This window comes from Triturus cristatus, chromosome 11, assembly GCF_964204655.1.
Source record: "Triturus cristatus chromosome 11, aTriCri1.1, whole genome shotgun sequence".
NCBI classification, from domain to species: Eukaryota; Metazoa; Chordata; class Amphibia; order Caudata; family Salamandridae; genus Triturus; species Triturus cristatus.
In genome coordinates this window covers 1,143,760,712-1,143,774,711 of record NC_140594.1, presented here as the reverse complement: position 1 = coordinate 1,143,774,711, position 14,000 = coordinate 1,143,760,712, and the positions used below count along the sequence as shown (strand labels likewise).

At 45.5% G+C, this 14,000-nt stretch overlaps 8 non-coding genes across 8 annotated transcripts; all 8 read right to left on the bottom strand.

The window, feature by feature from the left end:
• Positions 1 to 299: 299 nt before the first annotated feature.
• TRNAG-UCC (transfer RNA glycine (anticodon UCC)) lies at positions 300 to 371 on the bottom strand. The gene has a single exon. It is a non-coding gene; the product is annotated as a tRNA-Gly (tRNA).
• A 1,510-nt stretch (positions 372 to 1,881) lies between these two features.
• Positions 1,882 to 1,953, bottom strand: TRNAG-UCC (transfer RNA glycine (anticodon UCC)). Its single transcript has one exon. It is a non-coding gene; the product is annotated as a tRNA-Gly (tRNA).
• Positions 1,954 to 3,462: 1,509 nt separating this feature from the next.
• Positions 3,463 to 3,534, bottom strand: TRNAG-UCC (transfer RNA glycine (anticodon UCC)). The gene has a single exon. It is a non-coding gene; the product is annotated as a tRNA-Gly (tRNA).
• A 3,083-nt stretch (positions 3,535 to 6,617) lies between these two features.
• On the bottom strand, positions 6,618 to 6,689 carry TRNAG-UCC (transfer RNA glycine (anticodon UCC)). Its single transcript has one exon. It is a non-coding gene; the product is annotated as a tRNA-Gly (tRNA).
• Positions 6,690 to 8,199: 1,510 nt separating this feature from the next.
• On the bottom strand, positions 8,200 to 8,271 carry TRNAG-UCC (transfer RNA glycine (anticodon UCC)). The gene has a single exon. It is a non-coding gene; the product is annotated as a tRNA-Gly (tRNA).
• Positions 8,272 to 9,781: 1,510 nt separating this feature from the next.
• On the bottom strand, positions 9,782 to 9,853 carry TRNAG-UCC (transfer RNA glycine (anticodon UCC)). Its single transcript has one exon. It is a non-coding gene; the product is annotated as a tRNA-Gly (tRNA).
• A 1,509-nt stretch (positions 9,854 to 11,362) lies between these two features.
• On the bottom strand, positions 11,363 to 11,434 carry TRNAG-UCC (transfer RNA glycine (anticodon UCC)). Its single transcript has one exon. It is a non-coding gene; the product is annotated as a tRNA-Gly (tRNA).
• Positions 11,435 to 12,944: 1,510 nt separating this feature from the next.
• Positions 12,945 to 13,016, bottom strand: TRNAG-UCC (transfer RNA glycine (anticodon UCC)). The gene has a single exon. It is a non-coding gene; the product is annotated as a tRNA-Gly (tRNA).
• Positions 13,017 to 14,000: the final 984 nt, after the last annotated feature.

The window sequence follows — 14,000 nt, the reverse complement described above, 5'->3', positions numbered from 1 at the left end:
CGCCTATAAATGCTTTTTAAAATAGGGATGCTGGGGTTATAATGTCTGGTCGGGGCTCAGCCCTTTCATTGCCTGCCCCCAGCAAAATATTTATTATCAGCACATGTGAGTGCTGAGTGCTTTATGGAAAATAGCATATATTGGGACAATGAATGTAGCAGATGAGGCGATCGAGATGTCTACCTACGTGTTTGTTTATTTTTTTATATAACGGCTGATTATTCTGTTTCTGATATTTCAGTTTTGTGACATGTTGCATTAAAATATATCCTGCTTGGAGAATATATAAATATTTGCACTGCGTTGGCCGGGAATCGAACCCGGGTCAACTGCTTGGAAGGCAGCTATGCTCACCACTATACCACCAACGCCCTCTGAAGTGTGTCCTCTAGGTTCCAGATGTTACAACGCCAAGTGCAGTGGCAATCTTGCACCCGTTCCAATGGTGCATTTGGTGTGGATTCCAACATGAAAAGCAGTAGAAATTGTCTTGCAGAGGGTAAAGAACTGGGGATTGAAACCAAGGACAAAGCTGTGCAGAAGAGAAGAAATGGAAAGCAGCAGTACAAATAGTGGAAATGAGCATATGGGCAGCATCGGAAGCAAAGCAGCGAAGAGAAAGGGAGTAAATTCCATGAAATGCATAGAAGATTGATAAAAGTAGAACAAAAAGGGAAGAATGAAATTCAAAGCATGCCCCGAAAAACGTGTGAAGGTCCCACCTGTCATTTATGCTTCTAATTGGGTATCTTTACTTTCAAAGTATAGGGTTGATCCTTTGACGATCACTCTCTTGATTTACAGCAGAGACAGATAGTTGAGAAGTCTTTTCTCACATAGCTAGCACAAGCCTGCGCTTTTCCTTGCTGGCAGGGTGGAAATGACAGATTAGTCCTAGGAAGAAAAATCAAGCAATATTAGCAGAGGATGGTTTCGATCCATCGACCTCTGGGTTATGGGCCCAGCACGCTTCCGCTGCGCCACTCTGCTCCCTTGTGAAAGTGCTCTCTTTATGCAGAGGAGGAGCTTTCAGCGGAGTGGCAAGGGATTGGTGGGGCTCTCTCCTCATTTGCCTAAGCACATCGCAAGGTATGCTGGGTACAGAAAATCTTCATCTTCCCCACTCACATTCAGTCATAACTGAAAGTGCAGACCCTCTTAGGAATTAGCCGTTTCAGGCCTTTACCAAGACAGCAGCTCTCTGTCCCTGTCCTTTCTCTGTGATCCTAGCACTAGCATACTCAGGATTTGGCTTTACCTGGGAGCCAGAGATCTACCCGGTGAGGGCGAGGCTTTTGAGCGTTTGGGAGCGTTCGGGACGTGAGAGGACGCTGGACAGGAAACTATGCCAATTTGAAGTATCCAACCTTCCAGCTGCAGTGAGAGGCTCTTTCCGTGGAAATCTGGCACTTGGAGTCCTCTCAACTTGCCCTCTGATAAAACATTTTTCTGAGCCTCAGTTACATCCGATGGTTACAAGGTGGCGCTGCATTCAGGTGAGAGCACAAGTATGCACAAAATCTTGGGGACTTTTGCCAGATTTATCGGTGGATCTTGCCTATTATTTTCAGAGGCTAGATATCGCCTATAAATGCTTTTTAAAATAGGGATGCTGGGGTTATAATGTCTGGTCGGGGCTCAGCCCTTTCATTGCCTGCCCCCAGCAAAATATTTATTATCAGCACATGTGAGTGCTGAGTGCTTTATGGAAAATAGCATATATTGGGACAATGAATGTAGCAGATGAGGCGATCGAGATGTCTACCTACGTGTTTGTTTATATTTTTATATAACGGCTGATTATTCTGTTTCTGATATTTCAGTTTTGTGACATGTTGCATTAAAATATATCCTGCTTGGAGAATATATAAATATTTACACTGCGTTGGCCGGGAATCGAACCCGGGTCAACTGCTTGGAAGGCAGCTATGCTCACCACTATACCACCAACGCCCTCTGATGTGTGTCCTCTAGGTTCCAGATGTTACAACGCCGAGTGCAGTGGCAATCTTGCACCCGTTCCAATGGTGCATTTGGTGTGGATTCCAACATGAAAAGCAGTAGAAATTGTCTTGCAGAGGGTAAAGAACTGGGGATTGAAACCAAGGACAAAGCTGTGCAGAAGAGAAGAAATGGAAAGCAGCAGTACAAATAGTGGAAATGAGCATATGGGCAGCATCGGAAGCAAAGCAGCGAAGAGAAAGGGAGTAAATTCCATGAAATGCATAGGAGATTGATAAAAGCAGAACAAAAAGGGAAGAATGAAATTCAAAGCATGCCCCGAAAAACGTGTGAAGGTCCCACCTGTCATTTATGCTTCTAATTGGGTATCTTTACTTTCAAAGTATAGGGTTGATCCTTTGACGATCACTCTCTTGATTTACAGCAGAGACAGATAGTTGAGAAGTCTTTTCTCACATAGCTAGCACAAGCCTGCGCTTTTCCTTGCTGGCAGGGTGGAAATGACAGATTAGTCCTAGGAAGAAAAATCAAGCAATATTAGCAGAGGATGGTTTCGATCCATCGACCTCTGGGTTATGGGCCCAGCACGCTTCCGCTGCGCCACTCTGCTCCCTTGTGAAAGTGCTCTCTTTATGCAGAGGAGGAGCTTTCAGCGGAGTGGCAAGGGATTGGTGGGGCTCTCTCCTCATTTGCCTAAGCACATCGCAAGGTATGCTGGGTACAGAAAATCTTCATCTTCCCCACTCACATTCAGTCATAACTGAAAGTGCAGACCCTCTTAGGAATTAGCCGTTTCAGGCCTTTACCAAGACAGCAGCTCTCTGTCCCTGTCCTTTCTCTGTGATCCTAGCACTAGCATACTCAGGATTTGGCTTTACCTGGGAGCCAGAGATCTACCCGGTGAGGGGAGGCTTTTGAGCGTTTGGGAGCGTTCGGGACGTGAGAGGACGCTGGACAGGAAACTATGCCAATTTGAAGTATCCAACCTTCCAGCTGCAGTGAGAGGCTCTTTCCGTGGAAATCTGGCACTTGGAGTCCTCTCAACTCGCCCTCTGATAAAACATTTTTCTGAGCCGCAGTTACATCCGATGGTTACAAGGTGGCGCTGCATTCAGGTGAGAGCACAAGTATGCACAAAATCTTGGGGACTTTTGCCAGATTTATCGGTGGATCTTGCCTATTATTTTCAGAGGCTAGATATCGCCTATAAATGCTTTTTAAAATAGGGATGCTGGGGTTATAATGTCTGGTCGGGGCTCAGCCCTTTCATTGCCTGCCCCCAGCAAAATATTTATTATCAGCACATGTGAGTGCTGAGTGCTTTATGGAAAATAGCATATATTGGGACAATGAATGTAGCAGATGAGGCGATCGAGATGTCTACCTACGTGTTTGTTTATTTTTTTATATAACGGCTGATTATTCTGTTTCTGATATTTCAGTTTTGTGACATGTTGCATTAAAATATATCCTGCTTGGAGAATATATAAATATTTGCACTGCGTTGGCCGGGAATCGAACCCGGGTCAACTGCTTGGAAGGCAGCTATGCTCACCACTATACCACCAACGCCCTCTGATGTGTGTCCTCTAGGTTCCAGATGTTACAACGCCGAGTGCAGTGGCAATCTTGCACCCGTTCCAATGGTGCATTTGGTGTGGATTCCAACATGAAAAGCAGTAGAAATAGTCTTGCAGAGGGTAAAGAACTGGGGATTGAAACCAAGGACAAAGCTGTGCAGAAGAGAAGAAATGGAAAGCAGCAGTACAAATAGTGGAAATGAGCATATGGGCAGCATCGGAAGCAAAGCAGCGAAGAGAAAGGGAGTAAATTCCATGAAATGCATAGGAGATTGATAAAAGCAGAACAAAAAGGGAAGAATGAAATTCAAAGCATGCCCCGAAAAACGTGTGAAGGTCCCACCTGTCATTTATGCTTCTAATTGGGTATCTTTACTTTCAAAGTATAGGGTTGATCCTTTGACGATCACTCTCTTGATTTACAGCAGAGACAGATAGTTGAGAAGTCTTTTCTCACATAGCTAGCACAAGCCTGCGCTTTTCCTTGCTGGCAGGGTGGAAATGACAGATTAGTCCTAGGAAGAAAAATCAAGCAATATTAGCAGAGGATGGTTTCGATCCATCGACCTCTGGGTTATGGGCCCAGCACGCTTACGCTGCGCCACTCTGCTCCCTTGTGAAAGTGCTCTCTTTATGCAGAGGAGGAGCTTTCAGCGGAGTGGCAAGGGATTGGTGGGGCTCTCTCCTCATTTGCCTAAGCACATCGCAAGGTATGCTGGGTACAGAAAATCTTCATCTTCCCCACTCACATTCAGTCATAACTGAAAGTGCAGACCCTCTTAGGAATTAGCCGTTTCAGGCCTTTACCAAGACAGCAGCTCTCTGTCCCTGTCCTTTCTCTGTGATCCTAGCACTAGCATACTCAGGATTTGGCTTTACCTGGGAGCCAGAGATCTACCCGGTGAGGGCGAGGCTTTTGAGCGTTTGGGAGCGTTCGGGACGTGAGAGGACGCTGGACAGGAAACTATGCCAATTTGAAGTATCCAACCTTCCAGCTGCAGTGAGAGGCTCTTTCCGTGGAAATCTGGCACTTGGAGTCCTCTCAACTTGCCCTCTGATAAAACATTTTTCTGAGCCTCAGTTACATCCGATGGTTACAAGGTGGCGCTGCATTCAGGTGAGAGCACAAGTATGCACAAAATCTTGGGGACTTTTGCCAGATTTATCGGTGGATCTTGCCTATTATTTTCAGAGGCTAGATATCGCCTATAAATGCTTTTTAAAATAGGGATGCTGGGGTTATAATGTCTGGTCGGGGCTCAGCCCTTTCATTGCCTGCCCCCAGCAAAATATTTATTATCAGCACATGTGAGTGCTGAGTGCTTTATGGAAAATAGCATATATTGGGACAATGAATGTAGCAGATGAGGCGATCGAGATGTCTACCTACGTGTTTGTTTATTTTTTTATATAACGGCTGATTATTCTGTTTCTGATATTTCAGTTTTGTGACATGTTGCATTAAAATATATCCTGCTTGGAGAATATATAAATATTTGCACTGCGTTGGCCGGGAATCGTACCCGGGTCAACTGCTTGGAAGGCAGCTATGCTCACCACTATACCACCAACGCCCTCTGATGTGTGTCCTCTAGGTTCCAGATGTTACAACGCCGAGTGCAGTGGCAATCTTCCACCCGTTCCAATGGTGCATTTGGTGTGGATTCCAACATGAAAAGCAGTAGAAATAGTCTTGCAGAGGGTAAAGAACTGGGGATTGAAACCAAGGACAAAGCTGTGCAGAAGAGAAGAAATGGAAAGCAGCAGTACAAATAGTGGAAATGAGCATATGGGCAGCATCGGAAGCAAAGCAGCGAAGAGAAAGGGAGTAAATTCCATGAAATGCATAGGAGATTGATAAAAGCAGAACAAAAAGGGAAGAATGAAATTCAAAGCATGCCCCGAAAAACGTGTGAAGGTCCCACCTGTCATTTATGCTTCTAATTGGGTATCTTTACTTTCAAAGTATAGGGTTGATCCTTTGACGATCACTCTCTTGATTTACAGCAGAGACAGATAGTTGAGAAGTCTTTTCTCACATAGCTAGCACAAGCCTGCGCTTTTCCTTGCTGGCAGGGTGGAAATGACAGATTAGTCCTAGGAAGAAAAATCAAGCAATATTAGCAGAGGATGGTTTCGATCCATCGACCTCTGGGTTATGGGCCCAGCACGCTTCCGCTGCGCCACTCTGCTCCCTTGTGAAAGTGCTCTCTTTATGCAGAGGAGGAGCTTTCAGCGGAGTGGCAAGGGATTGGTGGGGCTCTCTCCTCATTTGCCTAAGCACATCGCAAGGTATGCTGGGTACAGAAAATCTTCATCTTCCCCACTCACATTCAGTCATAACTGAAAGTGCAGACCCTCTTAGGAATTAGCCGTTTCAGGCCTTTACCAAGACAGCAGCTCTCTGTCCCTGTCCTTTCTCTGTGATCCTAGCACTAGCATACTCAGGATTTGGCTTTACCTGGGAGCCAGAGATCTACCCGGTGAGGGCTGAGGCTTTTGAGCGTTTGGGAGCGTTGAGGACGCTGGACAGGAAACTATGCCAATTTGAAGTATCCAACCTTCCTGCTGCAGTGAGAGTCTCTTTCCGTGGAAATCTGGCACTTGGAGTCCTCTCAACTTGCCCTCTGATAAAACATTTTTCTGAGCCGCAGTTACATCCGATGGTTACAAGGTGGCGCTGCATTCAGGTGAGAGCACAAGTATGCACAAAATCTTGGGGACTTTTGCCAGATTTATCGGTGGATCTTGCCTATTATTTTCAGAGGCTAGATATCGCCTATAAATGCTTTTTAAAATAGGGATGCTGGGGTTATAATGTCTGGTCGGGGCTCAGCCCTTTCATTGCCTGCCCCCAGCAAAATATTTATTATCAGCACATGTGAGTGCTGAGTGCTTTATGGAAAATAGCATATATTGGGACAATGAATGTAGCAGATGAGGCGATCGAGATGTCTACCTACGTGTTTGTTTATTTTTTTATATAACGGCTGATTATTCTGTTTCTGATATTTCAGTTTTGTGACATGTTGCATTAAAATATATCCTGCTTGGAGAATATATAAATATTTGCACTGCGTTGGCCGGGAATCGAACCCGGGTCAACTGCTTGGAAGGCAGCTATGCTCACCACTATACCACCAACGCCCTCTGATGTGTGTCCTCTACGTTCCAGATGTTACAACGCCGAGTGCAGTGGCAATCTTGCACCCGTTCCAATGGTGCATTTGGTGTGGATTCCAACATGAAAAGCAGTAGAAATTGTCTTGCAGAGGGTAAAGAACTGGGGATTGAAACCAAGGACAAAGCTGTGCAGAAGAGAAGAAATGGAAAGCAGCAGTACAAATAGTGGAAATGAGCATATGGGCAGCATCGGAAGCAAAGCAGCGAAGAGAAAGGGAGTAAATTCCATGAAATGCATAGGAGATTGATAAAAGCAGAACAAAAAGGGAAGAATTAAATTCAAAGCATGCCCCGAAAAACGTGTGAAGGTCCCACCTGTCATTTATGCTTCTAATTGGGTATCTTTACTTTCAAAGTATAGGGTTGATCCTTTGACGATCACTCTCTTGATTTACAGCAGAGACAGATAGTTGAGAAGTCTTTTCTCACATAGCTAGCACAAGCCTGCGCTTTTCCTTGCTGGCAGGGTGGAAATGACAGATTAGTCCTAGGAAGAAAAATCAAGCAATATTAGCAGAGGATGGTTTAGATCCATCGACCTCTGGGTTATGGGCCCAGCACGCTTCCGCTGCGCCACTCTGCTCCCTTGTGAAAGTGCTCTCTTTATGCAGAGGAGGAGCTTTCAGCGGAGTGGCAAGGGATTGGTGGGGCTCTCTCCTCATTTGCCTAAGCACATCGCAAGGTATGCTGGGTACAGAAAATCTTCATCTTCCCCACTCACATTCAGTCATAACTGAAAGTGCAGACCCTCTTAGGAATTAGCCGTTTCAGGCCTTTACCAAGACAGCAGCTCTCTGTCCCTGTCCTTTCTCTGTGATCCTAGCACTAGCATACTCAGGATTTGGCTTTACCTGGGAGCCAGAGATCTACCCGGTGAGGGCGAGGCTTTTGAGCGTTTGGGAGCGTTCGGGACGTGAGAGGACGCTGGACAGGAAACTATGCCAATTTGAAGTATCCAACCTTCCAGCTGCAGTGAGAGGCTCTTTCCGTGGAAATCTGGCACTTGGAGTCCTCTCAACTTGCCCTCTGATAAAACATTTTTCTGAGCCGCAGTTACATCCGATGGTTACAAGGTGGCGCTGCATTCAGGTGAGAGCACAAGTATGCACAAAATCTTGGGGACTTTTGCCAGATTTATCGGTGGATCTTGCCTATTATTTTCAGAGGCTAGATATCGCCTATAAATGCTTTTTAAAATAGGGATGCTGGGGTTATAATGTCTGGTCGGGGCTCAGCCCTTTCATTGCCTGCCCCCAGCAAAATATTTATTATCAGCACATGTGAGTGCTGAGTGCTTTATGGAAAATAGCATATATTGGGACAATGAATGTAGCAGATGAGGCGATCGAGATGTCTACCTACGTGTTTGTTTATTTTTTTATATAACGGCTGATTATTCTGTTTCTGATATTTCAGTTTTGTGACATGTTGCATTAAAATATATCCTGCTTGGAGAATATATAAATATTTGCACTGCGTTGGCCGGGAATCGAACCCGGGTCAACTGCTTGGAAGGCAGCTATGCTCACCACTATACCACCAACGCCCTCTGAAGTGTGTCCTCTAGGTTCCAGATGTTACAACGCCAAGTGCAGTGGCAATCTTGCACCCGTTCCAATGGTGCATTTGGTGTGGATTCCAACATGAAAAGCAGTAGAAATTGTCTTGCAGAGGGTAAAGAACTGGGGATTGAAACCAAGGACAAAGCTGTGCAGAAGAGAAGAAATGGAAAGCAGCAGTACAAATAGTGGAAATGAGCATATGGGCAGCATCGGAAGCAAAGCAGCGAAGAGAAAGGGAGTAAATTCCATGAAATGCATAGAAGATTGATAAAAGTAGAACAAAAAGGGAAGAATGAAATTCAAAGCATGCCCCGAAAAACGTGTGAAGGTCCCACCTGTCATTTATGCTTCTAATTGGGTATCTTTACTTTCAAAGTATAGGGTTGATCCTTTGACGATCACTCTCTTGATTTACAGCAGAGACAGATAGTTGAGAAGTCTTTTCTCACATAGCTAGCACAAGCCTGCGCTTTTCCTTGCTGGCAGGGTGGAAATGACAGATTAGTCCTAGGAAGAAAAATCAAGCAATATTAACAGAGGATGGTTTCGATCCATCGACCTCTGGGTTATGGGCCCAGCACGCTTCCGCTGCGCCACTCTGCTCCCTTGTGAAAGTGCTCTCTTTATGCAGAGGAGGAGCTTTCAGCGGAGTGGCAAGGGATTGGTGGGGCTCTCTCCTCATTTGCCTAAGCACATCGCAAGGTATGCTGGGTACAGAAAATCTTCATCTTCCCCACTCACATTCAGTCATAACTGAAAGTGCAGACCCTCTTAGGAATTAGCCGTTTCAGGCCTTTACCAAGACAGCAGCTCTCTGTCCCTGTCCTTTCTCTGTGATCCTAGCACTAGCATACTCAGGATTTGGCTTTACCTGGGAGCCAGAGATCTACCCGGTGAGGGCGAGGCTTTTGAGCGTTTGGGAGCGTTCGGGACGTGAGAGGACGCTGGACAGGAAACTATGCCAATTTGAAGTATCCAACCTTCCAGCTGCAGTGAGAGGCTCTTTCCGTGGAAATCTGGCACTTGGAGTCCTCTCAACTTGCCCTCTGATAAAACATTTTTCTGAGCCTCAGTTACATCCGATGGTTACAAGGTGGCGCTGCATTCAGGTGAGAGCACAAGTATGCACAAAATCTTGGGGACTTTTGCCAGATTTATCGGTGGATCTTGCCTATTATTTTCAGAGGCTAGATATCGCCTATAAATGCTTTTTAAAATAGGGATGCTGGGGTTATAATGTCTGGTCGGGGCTCAGCCCTTTCATTGCCTGCCCCCAGCAAAATATTTATTATCAGCACATGTGAGTGCTGAGTGCTTTATGGAAAATAGCATATATTGGGACAATGAATGTAGCAGATGAGGCGATCGAGATGTCTACCTACGTGTTTGTTTATTTTTTTATATAACGGCTGATTATTCTGTTTCTGATATTTCAGTTTTGTGACATGTTGCATTAAAATATATCCTGCTTGGAGAATATATAAATATTTACACTGCGTTGGCCGGGAATCGAACCCGGGTCAACTGCTTGGAAGGCAGCTATGCTCACCACTATACCACCAACGCCCTCTGATGTGTGTCCTCTAGGTTCCAGATGTTACAACGCCGAGTGCAGTGGCAATCTTGCACCCGTTCCAATGGTGCATTTGGTGTGGATTCCAACATGAAAAGCAGTAGAAATTGTCTTGCAGAGGGTAAAGAACTGGGGATTGAAACCAAGGACAAAGCTGTGCAGAAGAGAAGAAATGGAAAGCAGCAGTACAAATAGTGGAAATGAGCATATGGGCAGCATCGGAAGCAAAGCAGCGAAGAGAAAGGGAGTAAATTCCATGAAATGCATAGGAGATTGATAAAAGCAGAACAAAAAGGGAAGAATGAAATTCAAAGCATGCCCCGAAAAACGTGTGAAGGTCCCACCTGTCATTTATGCTTCTAATTGGGTATCTTTACTTTCAAAGTATAGGGTTGATCCTTTGACGATCACTCTCTTGATTTACAGCAGAGACAGATAGTTGAGAAGTCTTTTCTCACATAGCTAGCACAAGCCTGCGCTTTTCCTTGCTGGCAGGGTGGAAATGACAGATTAGTCCTAGGAAGAAAAATCAAGCAATATTAGCAGAGGATGGTTTCGATCCATCGACCTCTGGGTTATGGGCCCAGCACGCTTCCGCTGCGCCACTCTGCTCCCTTGTGAAAGTGCTCTCTTTATGCAGAGGAGGAGCTTTCAGCGGAGTGGCAAGGGATTGGTGGGGCTCTCTCCTCATTTGCCTAAGCACATCGCAAGGTATGCTGGGTACAGAAAATCTTCATCTTCCCCACTCACATTCAGTCATAACTGAAAGTGCAGACCCTCTTAGGAATTAGCCGTTTCAGGCCTTTACCAAGACAGCAGCTCTCTGTCCCTGTCCTTTCTCTGTGATCCTAGCACTAGCATACTCAGGATTTGGCTTTACCTGGGAGCCAGAGATCTACCCGGTGAGGGGAGGCTTTTGAGCGTTTGGGAGCGTTCGGGACGTGAGAGGACGCTGGACAGGAAACTATGCCAATTTGAAGTATCCAACCTTCCAGCTGCAGTGAGAGGCTCTTTCCGTGGAAATCTGGCACTTGGAGTCCTCTCAACTCGCCCTCTGATAAAACATTTTTCTGAGCCGCAGTTACATCCGATGGTTACAAGGTGGCGCTGCATTCAGGTGAGAGCACAAGTATGCACAAAATCTTGGGGACTTTTGCCAGATTTATCGGTGGATCTTGCCTATTATTTTCAGAGGCTAGATATCGCCTATAAATGCTTTTTAAAATAGGGATGCTGGGGTTATAATGTCTGGTCGGGGCTCAGCCCTTTCATTGCCTGCCCCCAGCAAAATATTTATTATCAGCACATGTGAGTGCTGAGTGCTTTATGGAAAATAGCATATATTGGGACAATGAATGTAGCAGATGAGGCGATCGAGATGTCTACCTACGTGTTTGTTTATTTTTTTATATAACGGCTGATTATTCTGTTTCTGATATTTCAGTTTTGTGACATGTTGCATTAAAATATATCCTGCTTGGAGAATATATAAATATTTGCACTGCGTTGGCCGGGAATCGAACCCGGGTCAACTGCTTGGAAGGCAGCTATGCTCACCACTATACCACCAACGCCCTCTGAAGTGTGTCCTCTAGGTTCCAGATGTTACAACGCCAAGTGCAGTGGCAATCTTGCACCCGTTCCAATGGTGCATTTGGTGTGGATTCCAACATGAAAAGCAGTAGAAATTGTCTTGCAGAGGGTAAAGAACTGGGGATTGAAACCAAGGACAAAGCTGTGCAGAAGAGAAGAAATGGAAAGCAGCAGTACAAATAGTGGAAATGAGCATATGGGCAGCATCGGAAGCAAAGCAGCGAAGAGAAAGGGAGTAAATTCCATGAAATGCATAGAAGATTGATAAAAGTAGAACAAAAAGGGAAGAATGAAATTCAAAGCATGCCCCGAAAAACGTGTGAAGGTCCCACCTGTCATTTATGCTTCTAATTGGGTATCTTTACTTTCAAAGTATAGGGTTGATCCTTTGACGATCACTCTCTTGATTTACAGCAGAGACAGATAGTTGAGAAGTCTTTTCTCACATAGCTAGCACAAGCCTGCGCTTTTCCTTGCTGGCAGGGTGGAAATGACAGATTAGTCCTAGGAAGAAAAATCAAGCAATATTAGCAGAGGATGGTTTCGATCCATCGACCTCTGGGTTATGGGCCCAGCACGCTTCCGCTGCGCCACTCTGCTCCCTTGTGAAAGTGCTCTCTTTATGCAGAGGAGGAGCTTTCAGCGGAGTGGCAAGGGATTGGTGGGGCTCTCTCCTCATTTGCCTAAGCACATCGCAAGGTATGCTGGGTACAGAAAATCTTCATCTTCCCCACTCACATTCAGTCATAACTGAAAGTGCAGACCCTCTTAGGAATTAGCCGTTTCAGGCCTTTACCAAGACAGCAGCTCTCTGTCCCTGTCCTTTCTCTGTGATCCTAGCACTAGCATACTCAGGATTTGGCTTTACCTGGGAGCCAGAGATCTACCCGGTGAGGGCGAGGCTTTTGAGCGTTTGGGAGCGTTCGGGACGTGAGAGGACGCTGGACAGGAAACTATGCCAATTTGAAGTATCCAACCTTCCAGCTGCAGTGAGAGGCTCTTTCCGTGGAAATCTGGCACTTGGAGTCCTCTCAACTTGCCCTCTGATAAAACATTTTTCTGAGCCTCAGTTACATCCGATGGTTACAAGGTGGCGCTGCATTCAGGTGAGAGCACAAGTATGCACAAAATCTTGGGGACTTTTGCCAGATTTATCGGTGGATCTTGCCTATTATTTTCAGAGGCTAGATATCGCCTATAAATGCTTTTTAAAATAGGGATGCTGGGGTTATAATGTCTGGTCGGGGCTCAGCCCTTTCATTGCCTGCCCCCAGCAAAATATTTATTATCAGCACATGTGAGTGCTGAGTGCTTTATGGAAAATAGCATATATTGGGACAATGAATGTAGCAGATGAGGCGATCGAGATGTCTACCTACGTGTTTGTTTATATTTTTATATAACGGCTGATTATTCTGTTTCTGATATTTCAGTTTTGTGACATGTTGCATTAAAATATATCCTGCTTGGAGAATATATAAATATTTACACTGCGTTGGCCGGGAATCGAACCCGGGTCAACTGCTTGGAAGGCAGCTATGCTCACCACTATACCACCAACGCCCTCTGATGTGTGTCCTCTAGGTTCCAGATGTTACAACGCCGAGTGCAGTGGCAATCTTGCACCCGTTCCAATGGTGCATTTGGTGTGGATTCCAACATGAAAAGCAGTAGAAATTGTCTTGCAGAGGGTAAAGAACTGGGGATTGAAACCAAGGACAAAGCTGTGCAGAAGAGAAGAAATGGAAAGCAGCAGTACAAATAGTGGAAATGAGCATATGGGCAGCATCGGAAGCAAAGCAGCGAAGAGAAAGGGAGTAAATTCCATGAAATGCATAGGAGATTGATAAAAGCAGAACAAAAAGGGAAGAATGAAATTCAAAGCATGCCCCGAAAAACGTGTGAAGGTCCCACCTGTCATTTATGCTTCTAATTGGGTATCTTTACTTTCAAAGTATAGGGTTGATCCTTTGACGATCACTCTCTTGATTTACAGCAGAGACAGATAGTTGAGAAGTCTTTTCTCACATAGCTAGCACAAGCCTGCGCTTTTCCTTGCTGGCAGGGTGGAAATGACAGATTAGTCCTAGGAAGAAAAATCAAGCAATATTAGCAGAGGATGGTTTCGATCCATCGACCTCTGGGTTATGGGCCCAGCACGCTTCCGCTGCGCCACTCTGCTCCCTTGTGAAAGTGCTCTCTTTATGCAGAGGAGGAGCTTTCAGCGGAGTGGCAAGGGATTGGTGGGGCTCTCTCCTCATTTGCCTAAGCACATCGCAAGGTATGCTGGGTACAGAAAATCTTCATCTTCCCCACTCACATTCAGTCATAACTGAAAGTGCAGACCCTCTTAGGAATTAGCCGTTTCAGGCCTTTACCAAGACAGCAGCTCTCTGTCCCTGTCCTTTCTCTGTGATCCTAGCACTAGCATACTCAGGATTTGGCTTTACCTGGGAGCCAGAGATCTACCCGGTGAGGGGAGGCTTTTGAGCGTTTGGGAGCGTTCGGGACGTGAGAGGACGCTGGACAGGAAACTATGCCAATTTG